We start from the raw sequence: 23483 nt of genomic DNA, 5'->3' as shown, positions 1-23483 counted from the left end.
GGAACAGAGTAGTTTTGGGCTATGCCTGTTGTTCTATCCCGATCATATTCATATGATTTGTAATTATATCAACGAATAGATAAATGAATATTGAGACGAAAATTCAAGAAATTAATGTAATCTCTAAATGAGTCTCATATTGAGTCTCTCAGAGACATGCAATACCCAAACCTGCAACTTATCATTGGAATCGAAAGGGCTTTTTGGGTTTAATGAACCCTTTTTTCTCTTGTACTCCTCTCCAAGTAACAGGAAGCTGAACTGTGTACTTGGTTTACAGCAATAAATCACCGCCAACAAGAAGTATCCTGTCTCGCGTTTGTGAATTTATCATCCTTTCTTTCTCCAGTGCTGTGTCCTTGCTGGATCATCCCATAAGTCTTTTTTCTTTCTTTATTCCTCCTCCTTAGCCTACTTTGGTCCAGCAATAAATACAGGAGACGAGTTCATCCTTGGGGAGTCTTTGAGACTTCATTTAGTAATTGGAACTTACCGCCATACTATAACCCTTCTCCATCTACCAACCATATTCTTGTTCCTTCTCACTCCTTTATCATCCCATGTAGCTCCTTCTCTCTCACCGGCCATCTTTATCTGCTTTCTTCTTCCGGTTTCAGTCTCGAACAACCTAATATTTCTAACACGACGTGATTAACTGTACTGTGGCGGAGAAAAATAAATAATGTGGCCGCAACCAGATTTATGACTGTCTTTTTATAGTTGTGTCGGTTTGGATAGGCGACGGTTCCAGTCGGTTACAGAAATTTTATGTAAATTTCGAGTGTGTTTTTCGGTTTTCTGCGCAGGTTTTTGGAGGATATCATGAAAACATCCAGTGTTAGATTATTGATACAGAAGAAAACAGAGTTTTTTTATGAAACAGAGTAGGCTATGAAGGAGACTTACAAGAAAAATTGTTGGTGTTATTGAATTTAATGCTCATGAGAACTCTGTCGCTCTGGATTGGCCTACCCGAGAGATTTTCACAAACAACTTCATGGTCTTCCTAATCTTTTTTTTTATTAAAGATTTTTCTGATTATATTTTTTGTGATGTATACTAGGTATTTTCTTTGAAATTGTAATTGTTTTGATTGACAACATAAATTTGAATTTGAATTTGAATTATAATCAAATCTTACACGGTATCATTTAACAGAATCGATCATGGTATGAAACTTAGTTTTCTAGAACATAGTTCAACAAATACTACTATAAGAACAACTTCAAAATAAGGCGTAATATTAGGCCAACAGAAAATTTAGTACAAAATCTACCAAGTGATATCCATACATTTTCAAAGAAAGACGAATACATTCATCAATTCTATTTGGGTAGAAGTAAAATGAACTCAATAGGCTACGAGTATAATTTTTGTTATAATTACATATCTAGTTCCTTGAGAATTTCAAATGATTCAAATAGAAAGCATATTCCAACGCAGAAGTAACGAAACATAACAGAGAAATCATGAATAATTCGGTGTTGCGCACTCACACAACTTTCCTTGCCGTTATGAAAATTGATCACTAGTGTTCACGCGTATCTCTACTTATAAACAAAGTTCTGAGCCAGCTGGTGACAGTACAATAACGCTGGAGACATACGAGGTCTGCTATCTCTTCATAGTGAATCATTTAATAGAATCAACAGTTGCCAACAGTTTGCAATTGAATAATCACATTTTCTCGAATTTCAAGATTATTTTAAATTTTAGGTGAAAATGTTACTGAACATTAATAGAGATTTTCATGCTTAATCTTTTCCACTTGTAATTTTTTGTTCAAATTTTATATGAAGCCTGATAATAACTTTGCATAGATGGGGTGGAACTCCTAAAATTTTTACAGGTCTGAGACTTGTGGCAGTTGATAGAGCTTATCAATGACTATTCTAGGTATAAATTTAATCAAAATCGTTGGAGCCGTTTTCGAGAAAATCGCCAAAAACCCTGTTTTTGACAACATTTTCTCCATTTTAGCCGCCATATTAAATTGCATTTGTTCGAAATTGTTCGTGTCGGATACTTATATTGTAAGGACCTTAAGTTCCAAATTTCAACGGCACACTCGAGCCAATCACTATCTGCTTGTTTCTCTCAAGTTGATTTTCTTGATTATCTCTACGTTGTTCTTGCATGTCTTCATCATTTCCCACTTTCAAATAATGAATTCTGAAATTGTTCAACTTCAATTAATATGACTATTGAATTTTTAAAACATCTCTCCAGCATTGAATGCTATTATGATTGTTTCAAATGAACTTTCCGCTTGCCAGAATTTGAAAAACATCATTCTATCACTGAATGCCATCATTCTTTCATACAAAACTTCTGAATAAGGATTTTTGGAATTGTCTTGAATTTTTAAAACATCTCTCAAGCTTTCATGCACGATTCAAATAAGCTTTCCGCTTGCCAGAATTTGAAAAACATCATTCTATCAATGAATACCATCATTCTTCCATGTTTGTTTCAAAATAACTTTCCGCCTGCAATGAAAACTAAATTAATGCAAACATTAACACATCATGTATTACTGTATGCTAACTCAGTGCCTTATTATTCTCATTTCCTCTATTCTCTATTGTATATTATGGGCTTTCCCATAATAGAATGAGACATATCTTCATCATCCACACACTTTTTTCTTCCATTTTTCTCCCCAACATCTCAACATCTCATGTTCCTGCTCATTTCTACTCTACCCCTTATCCTCTTTATTCAATCAACCTACTCATATTTTTCAATTAGTTGAATGGAGATTCTCCTCCAAATATTACTTCCTCACTAACTATTTGTCTTTACTCTCGCTGTCTTTCTTTTATTTCTTTTCCATTTTGCTGATATTTAATCAATAACATTACCATTCCCTGAATTCACATGGATATTTGCATTCTTATCTTGCAATGGTTCAACATGTTAAAACCGGCTAGACCAATCTTAGCGAAGTGACAGCTCTACCTAATGAAGTCCAGATTACAGAGCACCACATTGAATAATCTAGTGCACCTGATAGATAGAGGTGAACGGATAGTCCACTGAGATGCAGCTCTGCCAATCCAACTCAAATCTAGAGCACTAGTTCAATCTCAGGCGACTCAATAAATACAGGTTAAATTACGTTGTCTCCAAAGACCAAATTTCTCGTAGTATAGTATCATTGAGGAGTTATAATCTTCAAAGAAATGATATAATTTGAGAATAGTATAAACTCAAATTTATCATGAACCAATATAAACATAATGTTTTCTTGTTAGAAACATTTATTTGTGAAAATTTGGGAGAAGACAATTTTGGGCTATGCCTGTTGTCTTCTCCCAGTCATATTATATATTATAATTATGACTTGTGATTGCCAATGAAATGTATAAATGAATAAATAAATACTTTTTGTGTAGTTGAGAAGTTGATATTGTGGTAATTATTCATATTGAATGAAAAAGACTAAGAAATTGTCAAAAAACCACTGATTTATTGATAATTAGAAATTACTTAAAGATAATTACTCAAAGATGTTTATCAGAGATTGACAATGGTGTAATAACCGAAACCGGTCTTTCTAATTATCAATAAATCTGTGGTTTTTTGACAATTTCTTAGTCTTTTCCATTCAAAAGGAATAAATAAATATGAATTACCACCTTTTTTCTACAATTTTAACAGTGCCCCTTTAATAGTGTTTTAACAGTGCTTCTCAAATGACTTAATACAGTCGCGTGCTTGGAGAATATTTAGATGAAGATGATCAGATAGGGCTCAATTTCTTGAATAGCACTTTCAAAATAAGAGTAGGTCTATGAATCAATTTAGATGTAATTGTATTGACTTAATTTCGAAGCTAGTATATTATCATTATTTACTCTCCTTATTACTTCACTCGTGCTCCCACAAGATAGCAACTATAAATATTAATTGAGCAATAAATGCTTGTTGATGGTTGTAGAAACGTGTACTAAAATGTACTAGCAACTCTAATATATATATACTATTGTGGAATGTTAGTTTTAGTTGAATTTCATTTTTTTTACATTGGAAGATAAAATAATAAGATAGTCCTTGTGCTATTTTTCTTCCAAATTTATAGGTGAAAAAGTCCGAAATAGGGTTAGAATTTCACGTGCACAATTTTTATAAAATTTTAGTCCAAAACAAAAATGAAAACTATAAATTTTGAATTTAGATGGCTTGAATTAATAAATTAATTAGAAATATTCCACTCAATTACCACTTGTAACGAATAATATTGAGTTATTTAAGAAAATTTGGAACCATTCAAGCAACACAAACTTGTAAACAGGAAGATGGTTAACAAGGTTTTAGAATTGATCTTCTCAAGTGGAATTTGATCATTTTTCTCATTGTTTTCAAATGAAATTCATGAAAGTAATGAAGTTCAACTTCAAAATGTATAAATAATAATTATTATATTATTTTGCATTGCTATAGTGTATCTACCTTTTAGTTTTACTAACTTTTAGTCATTAATTATAACTGGCTGTTTCTGCAGCCAATTATTTGTTTTTCTGCCTATAATATCAACATTTACACATATCTTTCTTTCAATCTGTATTTTTCTCAATTTAGTTTAATATAATATCAATTTTCATAATTTAGTTTATCGATTTCAAATTCAGCGAATTACGCCAGGCCCTCACAAACACAGGCTTAAGCCTACATGTGAGTCTCTCATAACGTAAGGGTATATATAAATGTACTGTTACAGTACTGTATTATTTGTAAATTGTGAGAATAAAAATTTGATTTGATTTGATATTAACTATTATTATTAATCATTATTATATTGATTATCAATTATTTATAATTATTATATTGATTTCACTCCTGATATTCATTTCCGTCTATATTCACTTAGTGAACTCAATTTGCTCATTCAAAAATGGAGAAGTTTTATAAGATTAAATTGAATAGACTGTATGTAACTACAAGTACTATATTGTTTCTACATTTTATTTTACAATATTGTAAGATTGTAAATTACTTTGTATTCACATGGTAATAATTCATGAAGGGCATGCTGCCATCTTCTCATTATGTATCTCCTTTCAATGTGGAAGAAGAGCCCAGTATTCATTAATAAATCGGAACGTATTAAACGCGTTTAGTCGTGTTAAAGCGTCGAAAAATTCATCATAAAACTTGGCAAGAGTTGGTTGTCGTAAATCCACCAATATCTGGGCGTATCAAACCCCTAGTAGCGTCCCGATCCACGATCAAATCATTTTAGAAATGGAGAAAACAGAAAAAGTTCCGTCTCCTTGCCAGTTGAACCACTGTATTTCGGTTTCTGATCCAAAATAACATGAAAGATTTCTTAAAATATGCCATCCATAAATCACCAACACGACCCTTTATCATGGGAATTATTTCACCTGAATCAAAAGCGTTCAAAAACCAAGTCATCTCTCATAATTTCAAAGGGATGTTTTGGATTTTTCCATGCGATTTGAGAATTGGTCACAGATTCGCTTGCTGCTAGCAAATGAATATTTTTGGATGGGCTACTCATGATTGGGAACTATTATGGTCTGGTTTTTCATGTTCAAGTCTTCTTCCAAGAGAGTGATTTAGTCTCAAAAAATGGAAACATCAAGGTAGTAAACCAGATATTGATTTGATACAAGATTGATTGAAATGATACAATATTGATTTGATACAAACCAGAGGCTTGATTTGATACAAGCCTCCATAAGAATGGAATAAGTTGTATTAGAATAGAAAGAATAGAATAGAATAGAATCTTATTGCAGCAATATCTGAGGTCATGAGATACAATACAAGTGTCAATATATACAACATGATACAAAATAAAATATATTACATCAGTAAGTTACACTATCAGTACCCTATGATAATATGTCACCTGATTTTCAACTTATAACCGAATATTCCTAGCTAATGTATAAAAATCTCAATCTTGTTTAAAGGGTTAGCTGCTAAGAAACGTTTCATATGAATTTTAAAAGTTCCATTCCCAATTTCTAAGATCTTCAGGAAGTGAATTAAACAATTTATTGATAAAAATAGAAATGTTTTTTGTGTACTAGAATAGGTATACCGATAAGTAGTCAATTACCCTATTTCTAGTGGTATGGCTATGAACTACCCCCTGCTCCACAAACTTCTCCAAATTCTCCTTAACATGAATAAGGTCTCCTTAACATTAATAAACATAAATATTAATATAATAATTTAGATGGGATCTACACTATAAGTTTTCTACTATTGAAATCAATTTGAGATTGTGTACTTATTATTTCCTATATAACTCTACGATATAAGTAAGTTTTTCTGAGCTTTTAATAGTAAATATCAATGAAGAAATTCCACTTACATGTGGTGAAATTCCCCTGTTGTAATTTCTGAGACTTGTACTCATCAACTTGTCTGAAAGGAAAAGAAATGACAGTTGTAAACATTATAGAAGCTCTATAATGAAGAATGGTTGAACATCAAGCTATGTATGGGTGATCATTGTAAAATCACACAAGCCCAGAGCTGAACTTTTTTTAGAATATAGAACGCTTACATCAGTAGGCTAACTTTTTTATCTATATTAGAACTTATGCCTCTGTTATTTATATTTTCTAATTTATCAATACCACATACGAATGAGTATATCTGCTCTTTAAACAGTGGTGATGGATACATTAGTATTCTCATATTAAGGTTGTGCAAAGGCTAAAAATAAACTTTCTACGCTGATATTTGTCAAGTTTTTCGATTTGTATATCATCAAGCTATCAAAATGAAAAGGTTCTCAGGAAAACATTTTTTTCCCGATCATTACCTTTTGAGATATGAGCGCCTAAAGTTTAAATTTTGGGACAGAACATTTCAAATTCAGTAAGAGATAAATCCATGAGATTCAGAGGATAGATCTTCGTGGTATTGTTGATCTAGTAAAACAAAAATTTATTCAATTCACCAAAAAATAACCCAAAACAGTTATTTTAGGTAAATTGAATAACTTTCTCAAAAATTGTTATTTGCAGAAAATTTCTGTTTTACTAGATCAACAATGCCATGAAAAATCTATCCTCTGAATCTCATTGATTTATCTCTTACCGAGTTTGAAATGTTCTGTCCCAAAAATTTAAACTTTAGGCGCTCATATCTCAAAAAGTAATTTTTGGTCATTTTTTATAAATTGAATAACTTTATTAAAATTTGATATTTTCAAAAAATTTTGTTTCAATAGATCAACAATACCATGAAGAATCAATCCTCTAAATCTCATAGATTTATCTCTTACCGAGTTTGAAATGTTCTGTCCCAAAAATTTAAACTTTAGGCGCTCATATCTCAAAAAGTAATGATCGGAAAAAAATGTTTTCCTTAGAAAACTGTTTCATTTTGATAGCTTGATGATATACAAATCGAAAAACTCTGAAAAATATCAGCAGTAGAAAGTTTATTTTTAGCCTTTGCACAGCCTTAATATTCTATTCATGTACTTGATCAATTCCACACTGTTTACATGATTTGAAAAATTTGTAGTCAATCGACAGCACGCGTACAAATATTACTACTACAAGCATATATATAGATATGAGATAAATTTTCAAATAGTTCCAGTGATACTGATGGAAAATAAAAATAGATATAGTGTCTGTTTTGTCGGGGTTTCAAGCGAAGAATGACATTGACAAACGGCGAGAAGGTGATGGTTGCATGCTTTATCTGATAGGGAACAGTTAACAGCACAGCAACATCGACTTTCACTGTTCCAACCCGCTATTTTCAACTTGTTTTAAAATAACTTGCTGATAACGCCAAAACCTGTTAAAATTTTTCCAAACGAACTGTGCTCGAATGAAGAATGTGTCGCAGAGGAAGGTTTAGAACAAAATTAGGATTGCAGATGTTAACACTCAGTAAGTGATGAATTGTGTCGATTTCTTTGTATTTTCATTTTGAGAAACAAATGTTACTTTTTTCTAGTTTCTACTCTGTATTAAACAATACTATACTAACTTATACTAACACGCTATTAATTGAATAATTTCATTGCACATTACATTCTTTATTTACACATTCATGGACACAATATAATTCTTAACTCGTTATGAATGATTGGGAAAGGAATAACAGACATTCAGCCCAAAACTGTTCCTCAACCAAATTTTGATAGGAATAGTCATGCATGAAAAAAGGGCTACAGTCTACAGTCATAGAATGAAACAATCTTGAGTTATAAAGTTGGATAAAGTTTTCTCTGTTACAATGTGTAGCCCGCCTAGGCTACAAGCTTAGTGAGCTTGAAACTTTTGTATTCATGTACATTTCGACTATTTTCTTCGACTGAATACCCAAGTTGAATCATCTTAGTAGAATATAATATTACTAGCAGTCAGGCTCGCTTCGCTCGCCATATCCGTCTAGCCAGGGGGCTCCGCCCCCTGGACCCCCGACTGAATCGTCCAAGAATGGGATCAGCAGGCTCGCTTCGCTCGCCTGCATTTCTCATTTGAGCGTTTTATCATATGTTAGGACAATCCATTCGGGGTCCAGACTAAACGTCTGGCTAAACGGATATGGCGAGCGAAGCGAGCCTGACGGCTAGTAATATAATATCCCAGGATTGAAGTAGCAGTGCCTAATCAATTTCTCCGCGATAAATGCATTTGAATCTTCAACTTGATGCCAACCTAACAAAGTCAACTCAACTTAATGCCAACCTGACAAAATTATTAATTTAGTTGCCAGTTAACAACGTTTCGAAGAGGTACTCTATCTAGATTATAGTTCTGTAGTAACATATGATATGGAAATTTCAATTATAATTAAGAGATGGGGAGAAGAAGAATATACATGCTAAAAGACAAACTTTAAACCCTTAAAAACAACCCTCAGAGTTAAAATATTGCCAAAAGATTTCTTAGTGCGCCTCTAAAGGGCCCTGAACATACCTACCAAATTTGAACGTTTTTGGTCCGGTAGATTTCCAGTTCTGCGAGTGAGTGAGTGAGTGAGTGAGTGAGTGAGTGAGTGAGTGAGTGAGTGCCATTTCACTTTTATATATATATTATGTATGATATGTGTGTTTCTTATATTAAATAAGTTTGGATATTCATTTTTTCAATTTGGATTAATAAAGCATTAGTTGGAGAAGCTGAAGAAGATGAACACAGTGAAACCAACTTAAATCTGGACCGACTTTAATAATATCAATTTATTGGAGAATAGTCTATGAATATATAGTAGTTATTAATAATTTTATTGAACTGATACAGTATCAAGGAGCGTCACACTACTTATACAGAATCTATATTATTTTATCAAGAAAAACTGTAAATTTTATTGGAAAAATGAATATAACCAATATTGTAGTTCATAATGTAACGAATCGAATGGCATATAATAGAACTGTTTCTGATCAATGGTTACAGAGATAATTGATTTCCCGTGACTACCTGCATTTTTCAACTTTGAGGGGGGCTAGAGGGGAAAGCTCCAAGGGGATTTTTTGGGACTTTTGGGGAGAATGACCCTCTGGGAGGGTTCTATCGATGGTAAAAGATTCAGCTTTTATTTAATTTTCGGATCGAAAAAACCTTTATTGACTGGGCTAATAGTAAAACTTTTGTAGTACGCTCATTGGCTAACGCCTGAGGCAAATTGTCCACTAATGTTTTACAAAGCACGACATGCGGTGGATCATAGATAGTAATTGAGTGAAAATTGTTGGATTATTGTTAAGAAGGTAGCCACTTGAAAAAGATAGGGGTAAATTACAGCCGACAGGAAGTTTATATTAGCGAAATTAGTATCATGGTATTTTACAAGTTTCTACTCCAAGCGTATATCCTGTCAGTAATTGATCAATTATTATTATCAATGTAACAGCTACCAATAATTCATCAAAAATCTTCAGGTTGGATCTCATAAATTTTAATTTTGTGCAATAGATGTTCAATTAACTGGATAATTAACAATTGTTCACCTGTTGCATCTGAGCTTTGTACATCCGCGGTAATCTACCCCTTAATTATGTGTAAAGTCATACACCTCTCAAATTAAGTGCATAGTCGGTAAACAAGTAGCATACTAATCAACAGAGGCTTCTCAAGATTCTGATGGTAATGGAATTACCATAAATCCAACTGCACTTTAAGATGAAGAGATAAGTTGTGAGGCTTATCTCAATATTCACTCTTATCGCTAATTATTATTCCTCATCTTTTTTAACTTATACTTCCTCATACATTTTTACTCTCTACATTATAGTACTATTTTTATACTGTAATTATATTGAAGTGCACTAAAAATTAATTGAACCCTATAGAAAGTCCACGTTACAATGGCAGTGGAGAAAGATGGGAGAAAAACGTTGCCGAACCTCTGTCTTGTGAATGCCTTTTATATGCTGTTCTGGTAGCAGAACAGGTTGATGTAGCCCAATTTCTACTGTTTTTCTCTTTTAAAATAATCAATTATATTTTATCAGGCAATAAATTATATTTTTTAATAATTAATTTGAAATATTTTTTCAATTAACCATTAAAACTACATTGTTAATAGATCTGGCAACAGAGCAAAGCGAGAGAGAGATAGTGCTATGAGCTTTGTTGATTGAAAGACAAGGATCGCAATACAATCATTGCTAATCAAACACTGCCATTATAACGTGGACCTCACTATACACCCTAGCATGAAGTAGTAATGATGGATTCTCCATCATAATTATAATTTTCTATTTTTAATATAGTAGCTCGATAAAGTTGTTTATTAATAAAGTTGCGCCTCTACCATTGATAATAATAAATGTATCACCTGACCATCTCCTATGAATTATCACTTTCCATAATTTTAGATTTGACAAATATTAATATTCATTCAAGCCAAAAGCAATGTAAAACCATCAAGAAATCAAAATGTAATCTTTACAGTAATTCGATAGGTTCTTACCGGTTTTAATAGACGCCTCCATTGTCCAATTCAAATATCCCTAACCAAAATTATATTTGAAACTTGAAAGAATTATAAAAACACTTCAGTTCACTATTAATCAACATAAATCACACATAATGATAGCAAAGTCTCACTTTATTCTTAATTTATTTCTCTCACATTCTCGTATTAAAGTTATTTGTTGATAATACATGGAGCGCAATAAAGATAAGCTACTGTTTTTTTCAGATTACTGGAATCTCTCTTGAAATTCCAATTCCAAGTGTCTCTATCTAAACTACATAATGATGATAACGTTTGTCTGGATGATAGACATATACAATTTGATTTATTCGATAACATTATATTTATACAACAATAAGACCCGGTTGCACAAAAGCCAGTTAGATTTTAACCGTGATTAACTTTACCGCGAGTATCAATCAGAGTAGGTGTTTTTTGAAAAGATAGCTTCTCTGAACCAATCAGGTTCTCGTAGAATTAATTACGGTTGAAATTTAATCGGCTTTGTGCAACTGGCACTAAGCTTATCCGGCCTTCTGGTTGAGTTAAATATTTTTTTTGAAAATATCTTTGGAATGAATGATAAAATCCAGTACTTTGAACTATTTGTTTCCGACTGTAATCACTGATCAACAAAAAATTTGATCTTACTGTACATTCACTCTGAAACTTCGAAAAATCCACCAACAGAACTAGATACCGACTGAATGTAGGGTAAGGATACAGCTATTGAGGCAGTTAGTTTTGTGACCGAATGGCCCTATTTTGTGCAAAGGGGGTTGTTTTGTTGGGGTTCGGTGAGGGGGGGAATGAGAATGTAAATACAAGAACGGTCGGTGATGACGTTCATTGGTCCACCATCCCTTGGACATGGATTTGGGTGATTTCCGCTCGGCTCTTCTACCCTACAAACCAACAAACTGGCAGATGTTAGATTGACTCTCTGAATTGAAACGATATCCAGTGTATCTAGAACGCTAACAAGATTATTCTTCATCCAATTCTTTATTGAAAAAATAAATGAAGAATCAAATATATTCCAAAAAAGCAAATACAATAATACTGTTTCCTAATTTCTAATATGTGTTTCCTATAGGCTACCCTGTGTGGGGACACTCCAAATATATTTTTGGTAGAAGCAGATTATCCAAATTGTCGAGGAACAAAATGCTACACAAGCCAGATAAATCATATAATGATTCAAACCAACATTGATTTCTTTTTCAACTCATTTATCCCATGAACATCATCTCCACTTCACAGATAAGATTTATTTGTACCTGTTCCAGAACTCATTTTTTCCTCAGTCTACTGGTATCTCTTATTTCAATCGGTTTGAGATTTTGCGCTTCCAAAGGCATTATCCCATATAGAATCCTATTGAAGTGAACTGCTATTCCCTTAGAGAAAATATAACTAATTCCCTTGGAAGATTAGACAGTGATCTTTCAGGCATAATAATAATTTACCAGATAGAGTAATAATCTCCTATGATTATTGTAATTTATGAGGAATTCAGGTGTATGGTTCCAACATAACTGTATGAGAACTCAAATTGTGCTACTGTCTGTATTAATTGTGTATAGATAAGACTGTAATGTAACTTTGTATGACTGGCAATACCACAATTCCATTACAGGGAATAAGACTACAATTTAAATCCTGAATAATATCAAATCATTGATTGTTTAGGGACTCAATGATACTAACCTTATTCCATAGTTATCATTATAAATTGTTATTTGCAAATGAAATGAGCCCAAGTTTCAACAGATTTCCGCCATAATTTTTCCTGTTGAATCTTTGTGAATACATTTCAATTATTGGGATTTTTCCCATTCGCCGAGTTCATAGGAAATGGGCTGGTGATTAGAATACAGGAGTGATAACAGAATAGTTTCATTTACTAGAACCCAACAACATTTCAGATCAGTCTTTATTATCATCCCATTCTTTCTCAAAATTCTTTCATAGGATGATTTATATTAACAATCATTCATTGAATGATTGAATAAACTGTGACTGCACCCAAAAGCAATTAAACTATTCAAATCAAATCACAGTTTATCCATCAAGAACAATATTACAATACAAATTTAAATACTATAACATTTAATACAAATTCTGAATGATATTTTTCTCTTTTTTGGAAAAGTCAGGACACAAGTTTCGCCAACCATTATGCATTCCAGTGAACAGCGCAAGAGTTTAATAAGCTCATTGGACTTGTCCGCTTGAGTACACAACGAAATGCGGTAGGCGAGAACCGAGGCCTAGCCAGAATCAATATACATTTGGAAGTAGTCACAGAATTCCCTTAACTCGATTTAAATTTGTTCTCTCGCTTTTCGAATTAGTTACACCGTACCTCACTTACCCCCCCCCCCCCTTCCCAACCAACTGTCCCCCCAAACCTTCGACCAATCACGTGGGAGTATGAGAGAGCAACGGTCTAAAAACAGCGTATCATGTTTCCTGCTTTATTTATAAGCTGTAACTCTTCTGGCCTGTGTTTTCTCACGGATTTATAAATAAATAGTCACGTAGGAAATAGTTTCGGATATGTTTTTATTTCTATTGTGGCATGTGTGGATGACCAGGTGATGAACTAGGAAGTGAGTCTGATCCAAAAAGCGGTTTTTTGGAGTTGATTGAACTTGGAATGTTTTTATCAGGAATACAATTTTTACCCAAATATATTGAAGTTGATTAGATTAGTAGATAATATTAACAATTAATAATAATTATGACCGACTGCTACTGCATACTCTTAATAAAACATGGAGAAAATGCTTCTACTACAAAATTTTCCTGCAAACCCTATTTTTTATCGAAATATATGAATCACCATATCCTCCAATTATCCTTATCACAAATCATGATAATTGATACGATACAATATAATTATCATTTAACGAAAATACTAAATAAATTCTGCAAATCACCCCGAAGACTTCTGCTACTGCAGACATTGACAACATGGTTTACAGCTAGATGGAAATTCGATGAGAACTACTATCCAAAAATTAGTTGCCAGCCCGGAAATCGAACCCGGTACCTCCCAATTGCCAGTCAGGCATTCTCTATTTAATTCCATCTGTACGATACAATAGTTTGTAGTTGATAATATTTTGTCGACTGATACTGCGCATTCCTAATTAAGACTAGAATAAAAGCTTCTACTACAAAATCTTCCTGCAAACCTATTTTTTATCAAACTCATGTGAATCACCATGTATCCTACTTTTCAATTATTCTTGTATCCAAATCGTGATAATTGATACGATATGCATTGGACCTTCCCAGAGAAGGAATTTCCTCTACATATTGATTTGAAGTACAGCTTCATTTACAGATTATTCAGAAAGTTAGGATCCTGGGAGTATAACAAGGTGTCTCTGTTAGAGAAATAAGGACAGAATAACACTGTAGATATTGAAAACATGAGGGAAACGCAACGTATTGAAAATATTATATCAGAGGCTTAGCGACCTGCTTTTACAATCCAAATATTCCATCTCCAAATAGACTGCAGATTCTAGGTCTCTATAGAAACTAGTTCTCCATCTATCAACATGAGTCTCAACAATCATTCTCGATAGAAGAAGGATTATTTTATATTTTATATTTTTTCTAAATTCTCCAACTACTCAACAATGTAGGGTTAGCTTGATTTCCAATGTTGCCTTGATTCCTTCCATCTATCAATGAATATCCGTGAATTACACACCAGAGTCACTAGGGAAGATACAGTTCTCAAATTTTTCAGATGTCACCTTTTGTAAATCAGTCTCTGTGACCGACTCACCCCCATTGATAGTTGGGCAATTAAGATTTTAAAAACTCTTTATATACTTCTCTTGGTCACATTCAATCAATATGTTGCAACATCTCATCCTATAGAAGAACCAGTTTTGATTTTTAAAACTCTTCAATTTGTAAGGGTGTACCCCCCTTCGAATTTTTTCATTCCATCAATTTCTGTCATCAACCACTCATCCTATTGGAGAGTAGTCTTGAGTTTCAAAACTCTTCAAAAAATTCCCTCAATCAATTTCTGTCACCAACTGCTCATCGTATTGGAGAGTAGTTTTTATTCTACAAACACTTCAAAAACGTCCCCCTTTCACATGCAATATTAATGAATGTCATCAAAACCTCATCCTATTGGACGGTAGCTTTGATTTTAAAAATACCTGGAGCTTCTCATTGTTGAATTCAATTAATTTCTGTCACCAACATCTCATCCTGTTGGAGGGTAGCTCTGATTTTAAAGAATCCTGAAACTTCTCATTGTTAGGTTCAATTAATTTCTGTCACCAACGCTCATCCTATTGGAGGGTAGTTTCGTATTCAAAAACTCCCAAAACTTCCCTTTGTTGAATTCAATCAATATCTGTCTCCATAATCTCATCCCTAAATTCAGTCACTGAATCTCACCAACTCAAAACTCAGCATCCTGTCGAGGGGTTGGTTTTGATTTGATACGCGGCCATGCAGCCAGCACCCTTGCTTTTCATCAGCCGGCAGCCACCCTTCGTGTTTAGGCCAGTCAGCCATTGACGAAGAGGCTGAAAGGCGCCATTAGAAAAACCAGTTCCAAGCCGCGTAGCCAGGAGAGAGAATCAAGAGAGAGACTCGACTCGCGTATCTGCAAGTGTACAGTCAGTGGTCGGTACTGTAATAACTCCCAGTGATTCGTACGTCTACCTCCTCGACGACGGAGAACTGTCTGTCCGATATCGTCCGTCACCGTCCGTCACCGTCCGATATCGTCGAAAAGTGCCGTCGCGAATGTTTGTTCAAAATGTTGGTGTCAGTGAAATTCGCGTTGTTGACGTTGGAACATGTTGTGTTTCCATGTGAGTATTGGGTGTCATAAATCTTAAAAACAGATCTAAATTTACACATTAAAATTTTATGAATATTGTCTATGAAGATCGGATAGGCCTAAGCTTAAGATTTGTTGAGAGAAATACATTTTTATTAGTTATCTTTTAAAACCAATATTCTGTTTCAAAATATGCTGGAGGATCGTTTCATAATAAATTATGTACTGTAGTAGGGATAAAGATATGATTATTTCAAGGTTAGAGAAATCTGTAAAGACAGGGATTGAAGGTTCACGATGGTTTAAATATTCTTATTTAAGACGTTATGCACAGAACTAGGTCTATTCGATTCACAAACATGCACATGTATGTGTAAATGAATCTACATGATTCTCCACAACGAATGATCGATACCCTTTGACATGGGATATTCACCAAAACTTTTGTTATTCTCGTCAGAAATGGCTATTTTTGTTTTGGCTGATAATATAATTTGAAAAGGAATATCGTTCACCGATTTAGGTTTAAGTTGTTTGTAGACTATAGCTGTAGTCAATCTTAACTTACTATCTAGAGTTGTGGTGTATGTCTTCACAACAATAAAGAAGTGTTTCAAAGTATGCGCTAGCACTCTTTTGTACATATATTCAAACTCCATGTTTACCATTAGTTGCAGAATGATCAATTATAATATAATTTGAAAAGAAGAATAGTTTACCGATTGAGGTTTAAGTTGTTTGTAGACTATAGCTGTAGTCAATCTTATCTTACTATCTAGAATTGTGGTGTAGACTATGTCTTCACAACAATAAAGAAGTGTTTCAAAGTATGCGCTATCACTCTTTTGTACATTTATTCAAACTCCATGTTTACCATTAGTTGCAGAATGATAAATTTGTCTATTATTCGTCAATTTCTACCAAAAAAAGTTAGATTATGTACAGTAGGCCTATGTCAAAATCTATTGTTTGTCTGCTAGTAATGGTTGAGACATTAGTACAGAGTTAAGAATGAAAATAGTAGTCTACTATATTATTTAAGCACTCTTTCGGTCGACCTATATTCCCCTCGAAATCTAGAACATTGTTCTCTTCGATTGAACGAATCAAGCAATTCAGTAATCGTTATAATCCATATTATTTGAGATGAACTATCCAAGATAAATCATCAATTTATTTCCATCTTATTCTAAGTTCTCACATCTTTGTTCCCTCCACAAAGTAACTCTTTGGACAACTCTAGGCATACGTTATAATGTAAATTATATTATTACAATGATTTCAAATCTTGTAGGCTTCAAAATTTAACAGCAATGTGTTATTCTAGTTGAAAATGTATCATTGTGACCCTTTAAACTTGTGTGGATGTATCAATAGAAATGGAACGTAGGCTATTAATATCATGATAATAAATATATGCCAAAATGTATACTTAATTAGTTTATAGCACATTCAGGATAAAGGTATGTGAAGGTGGATCAATCACGTATTTTAAACTTTGTTCACGGAATCTAAAGAAATAATAAACATTCGTATTCTGCTGTAAGAAAGAGAGAAACGGAGCGATTCTGTAAATGTGAATGAGAAGGAGAGAGTGCGTGCGAGATTAAAGATGGTAGCGCATCATAAACTACGGGCGCGGAAGCCCAACACAGCGATAGCATCACTACAACACATAAATGCCAAATAAAACTGTCAAATATATTTAAGCCCCTTTAAAAACGAGTTTCAACTTGTTGAGACCTATGTTCTTTTAATCGTTTACTACAGTACTACTGCCTACAGTCAAATTATGTCAAGATAAGTCAACTTTATTGACTGAGATTTTCAAAACTGTGTATCGAAATGTCTAGCTAGCGTCTAGCCTACTTCTCTCAATGTATATTTTGTTTAGAATATACTTCTCTAGGTAGTATATTTGTTGGATTCCGATTCAAATCCTCTAGGTGTTGAGTTCAAATAGGGAATTCAAAAAAAAGTGATGATTTACTAAGAAAATAAATAAGAACTCTCTCAATCTGGTTCATTCTCAACTCAGGTACAAAGTGTATTCGATGAATTATAATAATGATAATAATAATAATAATAATAATAATAATAATAATAATAATAATAATAATAATAATATCTGTAATCTGGATGCAAGAAAAGGTCACAATATTGTTCCTGTCATTATCTCCACGGTTGGAGTTGTAACTACTAGGAAAGTGTCAGCAAATCTCTGTCAGATTATATTGTAATCTACCAGTAGATTATATTACAATATAATCTCCCAGTATATATTGTAATCTACATAAATGAAGTACTCAATCAATCAATCAGACAGGAATATCGAAAAGTGCAAAATATGCCATGGAAAAAGCAGTTGTTCTCAGCACAGCATACATTGTGAGATCATTTCTGAACATTTCTGTTTAGTGATGCACCAAAGTCTTGCCAAAGGCCGAATTTGATTGCAATAAACACTCACTTGTCATGTGATGAATGAAATGAGAAATGAAAAAAATAATAATAATGATAATAATAATAATAATAATAATAATAATAATAATAATAAGCTTTATTTCGACAGAAAAAAACGAAATTTACGGACTTCTTTAACGGTTTACAATACAACATAACATAAATATTGTGCATACACTAAAACTATTTGAATTAAGTATAGTCTAATAATCGAATTCCATTACAATCTACAATCTTAGACGAATTGATAAAGTAGGATGATCATTGTTTGACTGAAGTTATAAGCTTTAGAATTTCATTGATGGTAATTTTTTTAAAAATTTGTTCGAAATTGATTTACAGAGGATCGGAACCATTTCAAACTCTAGTAGTATATCTCAGCATCACCTATCCCGAATTCTTGCTGCACTTATGGGGTTTTAGAAAGAATAATAAATTAATTGTTAAGGCCTCAACCTGGAATAGACTTATTAATTGAATTCAGATATTGAGAAATAAAATTATCATCCCAATTCCGCTAATCTGGGTTGATAAAATATTGAGACTTATCAAGTAAACTCAACCGGAAACTCCAAAACTCTAAACCGGAAAAAACCAAATAAAATTTCAAAATTAAGGCCCGGTTGCTCAACAGCCGGTTAAATTTTAACCATGATTAATTTCACTAGAACCAATCAGAGAAGGCGTTTTTGAAAAGATGGCTTTCTGATTGGTTCTCGTGGAATTAATCACGGTTAAAATTGAAGAAAGTTCGAGATCAAAACGTTTATTAGAAAATTATATCAAGCAATTTCTCATGAGCATAGTTGATATTGAGAATTGGATCAGATCATTGGGCTAATGGCACTCTATATTTATTTTTTTCAATATTTATTTTTCTGTTATTTTTTTAAAAGGATTTTTTTTGTGATTAAGTGAGTATCAGGCTTGACTCACTCTTATACTTTATTTGTTAAAATCAAGTTTGGTAACCTCAACACAATTTTCACTACAGGGGTACCTTATTATTGTTTCTTGTACCATACAGTATAGTAGGCTAATTATTTAGCAGTATAATTGTGTAACAAAAAAATGTTGGGTATATTATATTGTATTGTTTCGTTTTTTTAAAAGAAATATGAATTTTTTATTTTTGATATTAGTTTTTTATGAGCATAAGTGGTTGGAAAATGTGGATGATGAGTTTTGGTTATATTATTATTATTATGACTGGATATGACGATGTTTAAATGAGAAATATTTCTTTGTATTCTTACATTGTTATATTTCTGAGCCATAGCATTTTATAAATATGGATAATAACTTAAAAAAAAATCAACCGGCTGTTGTGCAACCAACCGGCACTAAAAGTGAAAAAAAAAATTATTCTGAAGAGACAAAAATAGATCTATTTACAATATTAATATTATTTGGTAAATCAAGCCAATTCAGAGTAAGTCAATATTCAATTATTATTTACATATCACCATTCAAGGTTTATAATGAAAGTACAAAATTTAGTGAAATGTTATTATTCATCATCTTACGTACAAGGATTAGGTTAATGCCTGTTCCGACTTACAAACAGCTTATTAACATCTATATTTCAATTACAAAATTACGCTATAATATATACAAGTAGTGTATTTATTGCCATCTCTTCCGTGGCCTACAAATAGATCTCTTATGATATCCGAGCAGAGCTAGGAATTTACAGCTTGTTGGAAAAAGTCACACAATACCGGAAGCAGTGGAAAGAATGCCGGCAGAAAGGCTTCCACTACTGATATTGAATTATAAACCGGCAGGGAAAGATCTATTGGTAGGCCACGGAAGAAATGTTATTATTTCCCAACTAAACTGTAAACTTATAAATAAAATAAATATAACTAAAATTAAAATTAAAATTATCAAGGTTATGGGGCTAACTCTGATTCTTATAATAGGCTACCACTCAACATCAACATCAACAACAATCACCTATTGGTTATGATGTAGTAATAACAACACATCTAATCATAAATAGCGGTAGTTTCATCGCTGGAAAAACAGGGAAATCGCATTTTCTCACATAATTGCATTTCGTTGGATTTTGCACCTTCATCGAGGAGCGAAATCATCGGATTGTACTCGTGATCACCAATAATTCACAGGCGGGTCGAAAACGTGAAAGACGCTGCACCCGCAAAATGATTGAATTCCGGCGGGAGTTTGCCGCCTCGCTGTGAACATGACTATCATCAGTCGGCCAAACCTTCTCTCTAGGATTGGAGCGAACGAATGAGAAATTGCGCCTTAATGAAGTTCTCAAATCGGGAAAGAGACAGAGATAGGGATTGGGAGAGAGTGAGAGTATGAGAGATGCAGATGAGAGAGAGATACATAGAGTGAGGAAGGGATTGATAGTGTAAGAGATATGGTGTGAGAGAGATAGAGTTGGTGATGGTGAGGGAAGAAGAGAGGAACCCAAATGAAGAAAGAAACGCCGAAATGAAACCATAAATTTCGAAGTGGACTCAGCAGCGATAATCTGACCGAGCGCCGGTGTATGCTGTCTAATTGCCCGCTGCCAACAAACCCTGCGAATTCGAAAGAGAAAGAGAGAGAAAGAGAAAGAGGAAGACAACGAGAAAGAGAACGAAGAAAGACTGTGAAAGAGAATATAGTTTGAAATAGTGTATGAAGTATTGAGGGAGTATTTGAGAGAAAAAATTGCGATGATTTTGATCACAATTTGAGAAGAGTATTATTTGAAAATAGTTTTATTAGTGATGAGCCTGAAAAGTGAGAGCCAAAAAAGAGCAAAGGAGTGATAGATGGAAGAGAGATTAATTTTGCTGTGTGAGGAGATAATTTGACAAGACATCGAATGAATAAGGAGAGTGAATGGAAAGAAACAATTTCAGAGAAAAAATAAGTAGAGACAATTTATAAAACAATATTTTCATCAAGTTATGAACGACTTCAGAATACAAACTTAGCCGTTTCTTGCATCTCATATGCCATTTTTTTCCTGTTCATCCTCTCTCTATTTATATTTTCCTATAATTTAATATTTTCAATTTCATTTTCATTTTATTTATTTATTTGTGGACAGAATCACAAATCATATAAATATGATTAGAAAGGAACAACAAGCTTGGCCCAAATCTATTCCATTCCCAAATTTTGATAAATTAATAAAATGTCCTAGAATAGGTTATGTTTCTTCTGTAAAACGTTCAAGTTTTATTTTCGTCCAAAAATATATAATAATAATAATAATAATCTTTATTTCCGTATAAAAAAAAACAAAATAATTACAAAATTGCACTTGCAGAAATTTCACATAATATACAGAAATATTCTACCATGCAAGTGACTAAGTCACGTCCGCATGGAGGAGCATCAGAGAGACAGAAAAAAACAATATTTATTGAAAACGAAAACGAAAGAGAGAAAAATATATAACTAAATAAAACTAAGAACTATCTAAAATAGTGTATACAATACCTATTTTCTTTAAATGAAAAAATACAATAAGAACAATAAATTAATTAATTTGAGATGAATTGATAAAGACAGAAATACATAAATCAGCAAGAGTGGAAAATTCTATGCATAAAATAAAATAACAACAAGCTCAAGATAAGACATGATACGCAAATCTCAGACAAAAGTCAAAATTAGCAAGCACAATAAGGTAAGGGTTTGAAAAATTTAGAATACCGAAACCACAACATACATAATACAACAACAACCATATATAAAATGGCTCGTAGAATAATAATAAATACATAATATATAACATATATATATAAATATATATATATACATTCACATATATATATATATATATATTTTTAATTAAACAGTACTCAAATATCATTTAGAATAATCAATTCAATTATCATTGGATCCTTTGGGACTGTAATACGCAGTGTACAAGGAAATAAATGAACAGCCTTTGGAACTATATTACGGAGTTGTACATCATTTCCACCCCAACCCTATATATAAGCTGAACATTTTGAATTAGGAGAAATTAAAACACCAAACTATATTTAAATATAACATATATCTATATATTATGGTATCTTACAAGTATTTCCTATTTGTAAAGAGGAGATAGGATAGTACCAATAATAATGTGATTATGAATATTATAATGATGATGTACCGTTAATTATAATTATTAATAGTACTGATTGGTCTATAATAGCAAGAAAAAAGGGAAGCATGTTAAAGCATTGGGTGAAAGAAATCAAGATATAAGTGGAGATATTGTGAAGGATTATGGAGATTATGAAGAATGACTACATAATCAAACTCAAGCTCACTCAGAACTTCAATAAAGGCAAAACATCAGAATATTCCTCAATAATTTTCCTAGGCCTATTCCATTAAAGGAAAATTTGCAGATTAAAGTAATAATGGATGGTTTGAACCGAATAAAGTAGAAGATTTTTTAAAACCGTGCTGTAAGAAAAAGAGAATATGGAGTAAAGAGAAGAACCCAGAATAGAAAAAAATGGACGGATCGAGAAATAGAAAGAAAAAAAGGAGAAAGAGTGGCATAGAGAGAAAGAGATTGAGTATACGAAGGAGAGAATGATTGGAGAGAGAGAGTGTGAGAGGAGGAAGAGGAAGATTGAATGAGAAGTGGCAAAGATCAACGGTCGCTATGATTTATTTCTCTTTTAAACGTACGAAATATCATTTCAAGTTGGCTCCTCTCACAACTGGCTGTTTCTAATCTTCTCAGTGCAGCTTATTAGAGAAATATCATGGCGTAGAAACGGAGAAGTCGTGAGATCTCCGCACCCAAACCATGTTTTTTGCTTGTTGATTGGTCGACGAATTCTGTTCATTTCGGAAGCTGGTTTTTGTTACATTAAAATTCAAACTGAAAAAAAAAAGTCGATCTCGAGGCTCAATTCAACAGAGAAATGTTGGATTTGAATTTTAAAGATTCCATAACATTAATCTTTTTTTGTTATTATGGAAATTAGGATGTTCTTGTATATTTTTTCCTACCACTGTTTCAGATGTTGTTTGCTGATTTTTTTTGAGAAACAGAATTATAATATTGAGAAACACAAACATTGTAGTCTCCTCGTGAAATAAGTTGCAGTATTTGACTAGATATACCAAGTGGTACCAGAGAGAGGACTTATAACCTTATTTTATCTGTGGTGGTACTTACATCAATTCATTCTTCAGTGAAAGATAATGAAAGCTGTCAAGTTAATCTCTACAGTAATATCACATTACAATTTCGAACAATGTAAACAAT

At 32.7% G+C, this 23483-nt stretch overlaps 1 protein-coding gene across 4 annotated transcripts in view; it reads left to right on the top strand.

Moving 5' to 3' along the window:
- The window catches only part of LOC111055349 (homeotic protein antennapedia-like), a 388426-nt gene that overhangs the window by 87678 nt on the left and 277265 nt on the right, over positions 1–23483 (top strand). The window contains exon 1 of one of the 4 annotated variants that reach the window (XM_039433877.1): positions 15726–15797. The exons of the other annotated variants lie outside the window; for them this stretch is intronic. The gene's annotated coding sequence lies outside the window, so the exon portion shown is untranslated. Of the gene's footprint in view, positions 1–15725; positions 15798–23483 lie in introns of those variants that run through there. 4 annotated transcript variants of the gene reach the window in all.

The sequence above is a fragment of the Nilaparvata lugens genome, chromosome 8, assembly GCF_014356525.2.
Source record: "Nilaparvata lugens isolate BPH chromosome 8, ASM1435652v1, whole genome shotgun sequence".
Classification (NCBI taxonomy): domain Eukaryota; kingdom Metazoa; phylum Arthropoda; class Insecta; order Hemiptera; family Delphacidae; genus Nilaparvata; species Nilaparvata lugens.
Note: the sequence above shows the minus strand (reverse complement) of the source record. Positions and strands in the feature narration are given on the sequence as shown.